Source organism: Rhyacophila brunnea, unplaced genomic scaffold, assembly GCF_057557595.1.
Source record: "Rhyacophila brunnea isolate RB1 unplaced genomic scaffold, BYU_Rbru_1.0 scaffold_15, whole genome shotgun sequence".
Lineage (NCBI taxonomy): Eukaryota > Metazoa > Arthropoda > Insecta > Trichoptera > Rhyacophilidae > Rhyacophila > Rhyacophila brunnea.
In genome coordinates, this window is record NW_028232806.1 from 72,322 (window position 1) to 83,439 (window position 11,118).

Consider the following 11,118-nt stretch of genomic DNA (forward strand, 5'->3'; position numbering starts at 1 on the left):
AAAAGGAAAAACCATTTACCATTCAATATAAATATAACTTTAGTGATGTGTACGAAACAATAAACGTTTTAAAAATTAGAAATGCTTCGCGTATCAACCAAATTTGTTTTGTAGAAATCGAAAACATTCCACAATTATAATATAAAAATCCATTAAAAATAAGTTGTGCCAAAAAAAAGGATTTGTGTGAAAAAAGTGTAATACTGGACATTTTTCATTGGTGGTTTCAACAATTATCTGCCGAGAATAACAGCCATCCAGACTTACTTCCGGAGCCCGATATAAATGATTCCGATGCCGAAAACGACAAATAATAATGAACATTCTTTTTTTTAATATTAATACTGATACTAATCTAATTGTTTTCATGAATAAGTGCAATGTGCAAGTGCAAGGAAATGCAAAGAATGTCAATCAGAATTAAGGCTAGTCGTAATATGTAGCATACTATCCAATCTGCATACCCTTCAGAGAAATGTTATTGTAGTTTACGGTAAATAATTTAATTCTAAAAAAAATCTGTTTAAAAATTATTGTGATTTATTATTATTTTCATTGTATTTTTTCTATATTTCTCTAATTTGAAATAAATAATGTTATTTTCACTAAAAATATTATTTTTATTTGTATTATTATGTACCAATCTAATCATTAACATAAATAAATATAACAATAATGCATTGTCATTTATCTAATAATATGTCAAAGTTAGCAAATAGTTACTGACAGAATGCATTATGTCAGCGGTCACTTACATTTACATTTTTAAAAAAATATCCATACAACTTATCAACATCAAATCTTATGTTTTGTATGCCAAAAAGGTTATTCTTTATAATGTAGAAAAAAAATATATAAAACATAAAACATTCTACGTGGGAGAAAGCTTTGAAAAAAAAATTAAGCTATTAATGCGATTATCTCAGAACTTGTTTTAATGACTTAATGCTTTCTGTCAGTATACCCTCGATATAATATAATATAATATAATATAATATAATATAATATAATATAATATAATATAATATAATATAATATAATATAATATAATATAATATAATATAATATAATATAATATAATATAATATAATATAATATAATATAATATAATATAATATAATATAATATAATATAATATAATATAATATAATATAATATAATATAATATAATATAATATAATATAATATAATATAATATAATATAATATAATATAATATAATATAATATAATATAATATAATATAATATAATATAATATAATATAATACAGTATAATACAGTACAGTACAGTACACTACAATACAATACAATACAATACAATACAATACAATACAATACAATATAATATAATATAACGACTCTGATCTTTCGGAACAGATGGTGGGCAGTTGGAAATATTTACTTTGTGAGTATTCGATCGGTCAGCTAACACAGTGGCGGTAATTTTGAAATTCGTGTCTTAACAGTAACAATCTCACTTGTCAGGTGACATACCTGACCGTTTTTGCGTGGCGATCATAAGTTCAACGGAGGCCCATTCAAAAAAAATACTTATAAAAAAAATGATTTACTAAATATGGAGATAATTTGTGACTATAATTAAGATCATTTACTAAATAGATAGATAATTAATTAATTGTGACTATACTAATTGGACGTATTTCTGCAAACACGATTCAACCCACAAAATGACCAAAATTGAGTTACATATACCAACGCGTAGAGAAAATTGTACTCCATATTCTGCAAAAAAGATCCAAGGTGTACGACATTTCTGTAAAACGATATCTTGATAGAACCTGGTTTGCAAAAAATAAATATTTACTCAGGCAAGATCTAAAACACTTGGATATTTGTTGCGACATTATAATGTGAATCCAAGTTACCTGGATCTTTTTCGCGTATAGGACTGTATGACTTTAATTAGTCTTGCAATATAGATCCAAATAGCTTGGATCTTTTTCGCATATTGGTGTATAGGACTTTTGGGCTTTAATTAATTTTCCTATATAAATCCAAATAGCTTGGATCTTTTTTGCAAGCTGAATATCTTCCTTACGGTAGCTTTTTTTAATTTTGCAAAAAAATATCCAAGTAGTATGCAAGTAATATTAAATTGACTTGGTATTCAATTAGTATCTTAAATATTATAAGTAAAACGGTCAAGTTGTTTAGTATTAATACTGGAAAACTGGATAATATCAATAGTTAGCAATTCGGATGTGGGATTATTTAACGAGTCTACTGAAAGAATAGTGAATCTTTATACGATGGTATGAATGTTGAGTCGTCGCCAGATAATTTGGATGCCCGGAAAAATACTTATACAAGTGAAAATAATGCAATAAATGGTTTAAACGTTACAAGAGAGGGTGAGTTGAACCTTAATATTATGGAAATTAACTCAAATGTTGATATTTAACATGCAGTTGAGGTGCTGCCAGATAATTTGGATGCGGGTCAAATTGTTACAACAGGCGGTAGGCCACGAAATGGTCGAAAAAGATAGTTTGAATTCTCTCGAAAAGAAAGATAAATACAAAAACATGCCGCATATTATCTCTAGAAATAAAATAATAAATCACAAATGCTTAATTGATTTTAACTGCAACTGTAGACTTCAGTCTAATCACGTAGTTTCTGTACGGAAAAGAGAGTATCAATTAAATAAATATTATGAATTAGGATCATTTTTGCTCAATCGATGTATATTGCTGCATATGTGAAAGAAGGGCCGATTAAACGGAACTACAAATCCACGATACTACCGTATCTCGCCAATACTATTTGGCTGGCATAAGAGTGTGTAGAAATATGTTTGTTAAGACCTTACAAACAACTCCAAAGAAGACACTTCACTAAAAAGGATAAGGTCCGAAGATTCTATAACTGACAAGAGAGGCAAATATGCAGAATGGAATAAAATACCTTACGAAGATAAACTTTTTGTTATGGAGCACATTTAAAAAATTCCGACATATGTGTCACACTATCGGCGTGAAAATTGTAATGCAAGATTTCTGATACCTGAAATGAAACTCCAACGAATCTATGATTTATACGTAGAGGAAGTAAAATAGTCCACCTTGAATAAAGTTTCATCCTCTAAATTTAATAACATATTTGTTACTAAGTTTAATCTGCGGGTCAAGCCTCTTATGAAAGATATCTGCATTAAGTGTGATGTCTTTGCAATACAAGAGAAAAGTGTCATAACAGAGGCTTCTTGTAATGTTCTGGTTGAAGAGCGTATAAAACATCACAACTCTTGGAAGTACTTGCAAGATAAAATGAGAAGTGACTTGATGAATGCCAAAAACGATCCTGATACTGAAACTATTACGTTCGACTTAGAAAAAAACTTTAACTCTACCTCGTATACCAACAAACATTATTTTCTACAAAAGACAGCCATAGGTATATAATCTTGGCATACATATCGGGTCGAATAATAAAAGCTTCTGCAACGTTTGGGTTGAAGGATAGGCTGGAAGAGGTGCTCAGGAAGTGGCATCGTGCCTCATTAGTGATATGCAAAACAATTTGTGCCAAGAACCTTATCTTCTGCAAGCAAACATGTTATAATCATAGATATATTTGATTTTCATTTTTATTATTGCCTCTATCCTCCTTGATATAAAGATCCAACCCACAATAAGTGTATTTTGTTAAAAAGATCCAGGACTAAATTTGTGAATATCTATAAATTCCTCTTTTTATCATATCGTTGAGTAATATAATTAAACAACCCATATATGTTTTCATCAGATGGGATACTTTTGAAAAATATAATACTCACGCATACTTTTTAAATCAATATTCAAATCAATTTTACAAATATTGAATTATCTCAGAATGGTACTAGTGAGGGTTGGATCTTATTTGCAGAAATACGTCCAATTAAAAATGTTTACTAAATAAGAAGCTCATTTTTTACTATAATTAAAGACTACATAATAAAATAATTGACGGTATTGTATAAACTGTGCCTCTGGTTTATGCAGCCGGCTGAAAATAATATCGAAGTCGACGGTTCGGTAGACTGCTCGTCCTCATGGGGTAGTCTATATGGATCATATTATATTATTTAGTCGGTGTCAGATGTGCATCCCCGCATCGAGGGTCTGAAAGTTTTGAATTACACTCTGCACCCCATATAACGTTGCCCCTGGAAACCAATAAGCCTAAGGCTGTTTGGCTTTTAATTATTATTTTGTTTTGAATAAAATAGATTACTTGTCAAATTTATTTTCCTTAATAATTATATTATATTGTAATAATGTACCCTGCTATTTTTTCTTTTTTATTACTTTTTATGTGTAATAATTAGCCATAATCTTGTTAAAATCTACTACCTTATTTGGTGAAGGTTCACATTGACCAAACAAGCCCCAAATTATAATGAAAAAGTATTTTTTTTAGGTCGGTAATGAAAATGAAACACAGAATATTATATTTTATCATTGTTACTATTTTATTTATGAAAACATACTCTCGGATTTGCAGTACAAAAACCCTCATTTCTCCCTACAAAATCTGCATCATTTTTACATTTTTTAATGTACTTACAATTATAATATATTTAATACAGCAATATTAGTACGATCATCATTATGGTTAACAAAATATTTCATATTTGTATTCACGGACAGTATATTTTATATAAGAGTGGATACTTTTTTGTCAAAATATTTTTCTTTCTTTTGCATAAAATGAAAACAAGAATTGTTTTGTTTCTTTTACATGTCATAGGCCTTTTTAACTATCCGGCGAAGAAAGTGCCAAAATGATCGGGTCATTAATGTGTAATTTTTTCAAATTATAATACCATTTAGGAAAAAAACTATATTCATTTTTTGTGTTTTGGTAGTCAGTTTTTCAGTAATACATCGTATTTTATATATGAATATTTTTATTATTAAAAGGTCTGTAATTTGAAAGTTTTTTAGAAGGTGACAAGTGATTTTTGATAAATTTATAGTTTTAACGAATTTTTCTAATTTTAAAATCATCACCAATTCCTGTAGAAAATATAACTATACCTAACTTTAAATTACTTTTCTTTATATCAATTTGACCCTAATTATTATGGTCGCATCACATCTCGGTTTGATATAAACAAAGATAAACTCAAGTTATACCTACACATGTTAATTTTTTATAAAAATCAATATTTTTTTTTATTCATTAAAACTGATTTTTTAAAAACATTTTCACCTAAAGTCTCATATTATCAAACCATATTTCAATGAAAAAAATATTCATAAAATACATATTACTTATATTATGTATGAATTACTAAAAAAATATCTCATTGTTTCCAGATTCGTATTGATTATTTAAAATTAAATTTATCGGTAAAATGTGTCAAATTGCAAAGTTCGCTTATAAACTTCACTCTCATCCTTACGGTGGGGGTGATAAAGAAATTGTATCAACACCCACGTCTATCCTAGTACTTATATTATTTTGTTTCTGACAAAGAAAATACAGTCACATCGGATAATATGACGTATTTTTATTAGTTTATGACATATTGTGAAATAATTATGTAGGTAGCTGCAAAGAAAACACTATTTTGTGTAATCAAATACATAATTAATGTTGTCAACTAGGTGCCCAGTTGTAATGTAATTGTCTGTATATTTTATTCAGTTTTGTATTGCTTGTTTTCTAATAGGTAACACAGATATTACAAATATAATAATGTAACATATAGGTCAGTAAGTACATAAGAATACAATAGAGTGCATTAATTGACTAGAATAAGGTCGGTGTGCTAATCTATATATTATTATAAAGACAATGTGCAAGTCTTACGATAACCAGTCATCTCTACTTTCTATGTGAGTACTTTAAATGCGATGTTCGTAACATTATTGTTACATAAAGATCGCGAGGCTGGTTCTTGATAAATATGGTAATGTAAAAATAGACGATAATTTTTATATACTGAGGCTGCTAACATACTGTTGGATGCCTACGATAGAATATTATCGGAACATATTATTTCACTAGACTAGAGAGCAATTTGATTTTTTTTAAAATTGCCAGATTACCTTAGGTAATGTCGTTTTTTCACCTCCGTTCTTTACTAAAGGCGCAAGTTTGAATTTTATATAATGCTGGTAGACATGTAAAAAAGTCAACAGTAAAAATATCATCGTAGTAATAAGGAGAGAAAGTTGATAATAATTATTAACATAGGTGGAAAAATACTCACAGACAAGTTGTTGACCAAATATAATATGTTGAATGAATGCAAAAAGGAAGATAAAACGAAACAAAAATTAATGATTCGGCATTCGTAAGTACTTTTGTGATTTTATGCACATGAAGTATTATAATGTGGACCTTTTCTTTATAAAACAATACAAGAAACCGAGCACTAACATACCATCAAGATGACTGGTGTAAATTAGGCAGATTCACGCGTTGGAAAATTATATATTAACATATAAGATATTATTATGTTGTACATTAAAAATAATGAATGAAAATGAAATAATCCACGATGCTGAATTTAATAACTCAGAAGGATATGAATTTATGTCCAATGAATAGCTTCAAATCAAAAAAGTCACGCATGTCATTTTATTACCATCGAATACTTTACAATGAAAGCCTTTTATTTTTATTAAAATTAAAGTTTATTTAAAAGATACGCCAAACTTGTCCCAATCCAAAAGAAACAATATGTACTTTGTCTCACACAATGTAAATATTATCATATGAACATTTATGGAATTTATAAAACCGTCAGTTGAAAGTGTTAGTGGAAGATAAATAAACGCTAAAAAATTTTGCAATTCTCCTCAGAAGAGTCATTATTTTTATGTTATATTATTTATTTAAATTTTCATAATTTTGGTACAATAAGCCGCATTAGAACCTGATTTTGTGTATCTGTTTATAGTAGTAATAATAATAATAATGCTTCTGCCATATAATGAAGACATCGTTTATCTGTACCTACTATAATATTATATTTAATTATATTATTATCCTAGACTTTCTTTGAAATAATCCTTTAAAAGTAATTGTTTTATAATGTTCGATACAGGAAATGTGCAGGAGCTGTCTTGATAGTATGAGAAGATTTCTATAAAAATGAAAATGGATTCTCTCGATGACTACTACTACTACTCTATAAAGTGTAGTCTTTTTAACACGATATTTATATTTGGAGGTAAGATTCACTTTTTGGATGTTTAGCTCTCTATAGTCGGATCGTCGCGAGCATAACCCGATATAACTGATAATAAAAAACGGTATAATTATGTTAAAAACACAGACACAGGAAACGGGACGCGATTTATATAAAAGTAATTCTCTAAATGAAAATTATGTCTTATAGTTCTTTTGGGACATTTTAAATTAACGTTTATTTTTTTTATTATCCTAAAAGGAAGCAACGTAACAGCGGAGAAAAGGAGGAAATCTTTTCATATTAATACAATTGAAAATGATAAATGAGAAAGTTTTACATAATTAAATAAAAAATGGACATTGTGTACTAATCCATATAAATCATTGTCGGTGGCGTCGCGCGATGCAGAAAAAAAAACTAGAAACAGCGTCCAAATAAATTATCATAAGAATAAAATAGACCATAATATTTCGTTCATATATTATAATATATCTAATAGTCATCTGATGGCGGAAAATAATTTCCATTTGTCAAAATCTTTAGAACAATAATTATTAACATATCAGTTTCTTACATAATCTGGAATATTTTACTTAGTATTATCAGACAAGATTATAATAGTATTTATTATTGGCGTGGTGACATTTTGGCTTAAGTCAAAACAAGTGGCACATTTAATTTCCGTTCAAAACCACCGATGCGGGCTTTACAAAATCATTTAAAATATAGCTTTACAATAATTAATAGATAATAGTCAATCAAACTGGTAGAAATATACATACTAAACTTTTATAGCTACTCGAAATACAAACATGTATGTGTAACACTCGAATCAATGCTTAATATATTAATTTATTTTAACTTAAGCACACTTTTCACATTGAAAAATAGTCGATTTAATACATTAATTAGCCAATATGTATCAGATTTTGACGCATTAAAGTTACAGGTAATAAGTAATAGTCGGTTTCATATTTTTTATTTATTTATTGCATCAAGCTTGTTAACACTTCTTAGTGTAGAACGATCATTTCAATAATAATGTGCGTTTATCGTATTAATCCGTATCCAAACCAATATTTTAACGTTAATTCAATGAAATTAACCAGAAAAGCTGATGTTTTTATAAATTGAATAGGTAGATAGGTATTTACATATTATTTATTGTGTAAACACCAGTTATTATTAATGCGATGTATGTTATGTGAAAAATTATCGGATTAAATAGTTTTATCACCGGTAACTTTTTGCAGTCAAAATGAGTTGAATAGAAATAACATTCATTTAAAATTTAATATAATAGCACGCACATTTACAATGATAAGACATGTATATTTTAATATTTATGAAATATATAAAAATAGATGATGCTTAGGACAATCTTATCTTGGTCGTAATTCCAAAATATTTTCTCTTTATATCCATAAAAAACTTCACTGACATGACGTCATCTCAGCACTGACTCGTACCTGTACACGTTTCTGTGCATTTTTCAGATAATTATATCAATCTGCAATGTAACGTCTAGTATGTATTTATTTTTCTTTATTTTCACAACTATTTTTTGTAATTTTCTATAGGTACCTAATGTTAAATGCGTAGAAAACTGTTTTCAATAATTAGCAAATGTAGGTACGAGATTGTGTGAGAACACAGATGTTACCCACTTTTCCATTCAAAATTACTCCACAGGGTCATCGATGATAATATGATTTATTTTATACACTCAATTTCATTGTCGGTGCTGGCAACATTATAGTGATATTTCATTTTTTCTGGTTCTCCGGCAATCGATGCACGTTCTATCGACGAGTGATTTCAGATTTCTTTAACCACTTCAGATGTAATAGTGAATAGACGATAACGTGTATTTATATAGTAGAAATGCATTTTCATGGCGAAAAACTTGAAATCAGTGTGGGGAGTCCGGCCAGAATGCGGTTATCGGTCCATTCGAGTGGCTTCAAGCCGCTCCCTGTGATACTTAGATACGAGGACAAAGTAATCTATTGGTAGGCGTATAATACAAAATTGCACACAATCAAAGCGTTTTATTTTGCAATGCGAATATAGTAATCATCTAAACCCCAGAGCAGTGACGCACCTTGTAATTGAAAATTTATTGGTCCACCCACTCACTATCTGAAAATAATTCCCCAAAGGGGAGGTTTTTCAAATGCATAGTGGTAATTCCCGATAACATACTAAAATTCAACAGTCCTGCATGCTGCGTTATTTGCACCATCGGGGGATATTGCGGGCGATTTTTATATTTTCAACTGCGTCCAACAAGAAGATTTAGGCACAAGCCGGAAGGCGCTGTTGTCGACTAAATGGGAGGAGCTTGTTAGTTTATAATGAGAGGAGCATGTTATATCACAGTTTTAACACGTACCCAAGAAGATGTTGTTCGACTATATATACATAGATACTTAAAAATATCTCAAATACATAATTTGACAACACTTCTGAGAAATATACAATCACCAGAAAAAAGGACCACGTATTATAGCTCAGTGGTCAGGGCAAATGGGCGCGAATCCCAGGAGGCACAGGTTCGAACCTATTAGGTGTCGTATTTTCCAAAACAGATTTTTTTTCTATTAGAAGAATTTTATCAGAAGTATTTTTAAATTATGTAATATGTTCAATAAATAAATAAATGTTATATTCTTGCGAATAATTATTCGTTGAACGAAGTTTAATATCTAAAAATGAGTACCTACATAAGTACGTTGGAAATGGCATATTGTAATAAAAATAGTTTTTTGTAGAGAAATTACTTCAGCTACGGGTATAAGTTCGTCTAATGGAAATTTAAGTAAAACGAAAATAGAAATCGAGGCAGGTACTTGCTATAATGAGAGAAGCGCATTGCGCTCTCTCTGTCACACTCGTGGTATCAGTCTGTCGAGGGAGTAGCTAATACTACTAACTATAGTCTATCTATAGTCTAAGCCAGTGGTCGGCAAACTCATTAGTCAAGAGAGCCAAATATCAACAATACAACGTTTGCGATTTCTTTGAAGAGCCAAATTTCTTAAACTTAAACTATAGATTTAGGTACACTGATTATTAACTTACTAAACTTTGATTAAAGTTTTACGTCTTAATTAAACTATAGGTAGGTACTCTGAAAAAAACTAGATGTCTTAGTAATATTAATAATGATCTTATGTATTGAAAAAAATTAAATTTTAAGTAAGCTATCCATAAAATTAAATCAATAAAGTATATAAAAGTCTATAGAGATATAAATTACATCAATTCTCTTTAAATTAACAATTGCCTTCCATCTATTGAAAAGTTTGGGTAAGACAGGCTTGTATGTTGTTGTTTTTAATTTTAGGCACGATTCCAGGTTTTCATCAATAAGACGACTTCTCAATTTATTCTTGATAAGGTTCATGCTTGAAAAAGATTGTTCGCATGAATATGTAGAACCGGAATGGAAAAGAACAACAAACGCTAGTTTTTTTCAATTGATCATATTATGAGTCAGAAATACTATTCCAGGTGTTAAAAATCATCGTCTTCCTTCTCCAGGTCTTTCAAAGTAGACTACTTGTGCTATGAACCATATTTAAATTATTTGTTTTTCTCCAATATGTCCATATCAGCACAGAGACGTTGAAATTTAGAGCTCTATAATTCTTTATTTTTTAAATTCAGCAATTGCATTTTAAAATTTCAATGTTGCCAATATCAGCATTAAAGGGAGAAAAAAAACTGTTACCGTAGCATTAAGAGGTTTTTTTTAACAAAGACTAACGTCGCTTTGCTGTTTCTGAATTCCTGAAACCTTCTGAGAAAAGCTTCCCTCATATTTAAAATTGTTGTTTTGAAATAGCAAATGTGAATATCAGAATTATTTTCGTAGCAATGTTTCAGCAGGCTTTTAAAGTGAATCGAAGATTCTCTTTCGAAATGTTAAGCAAAAAGGGATAATTTCTTTTCGAATGAAATAA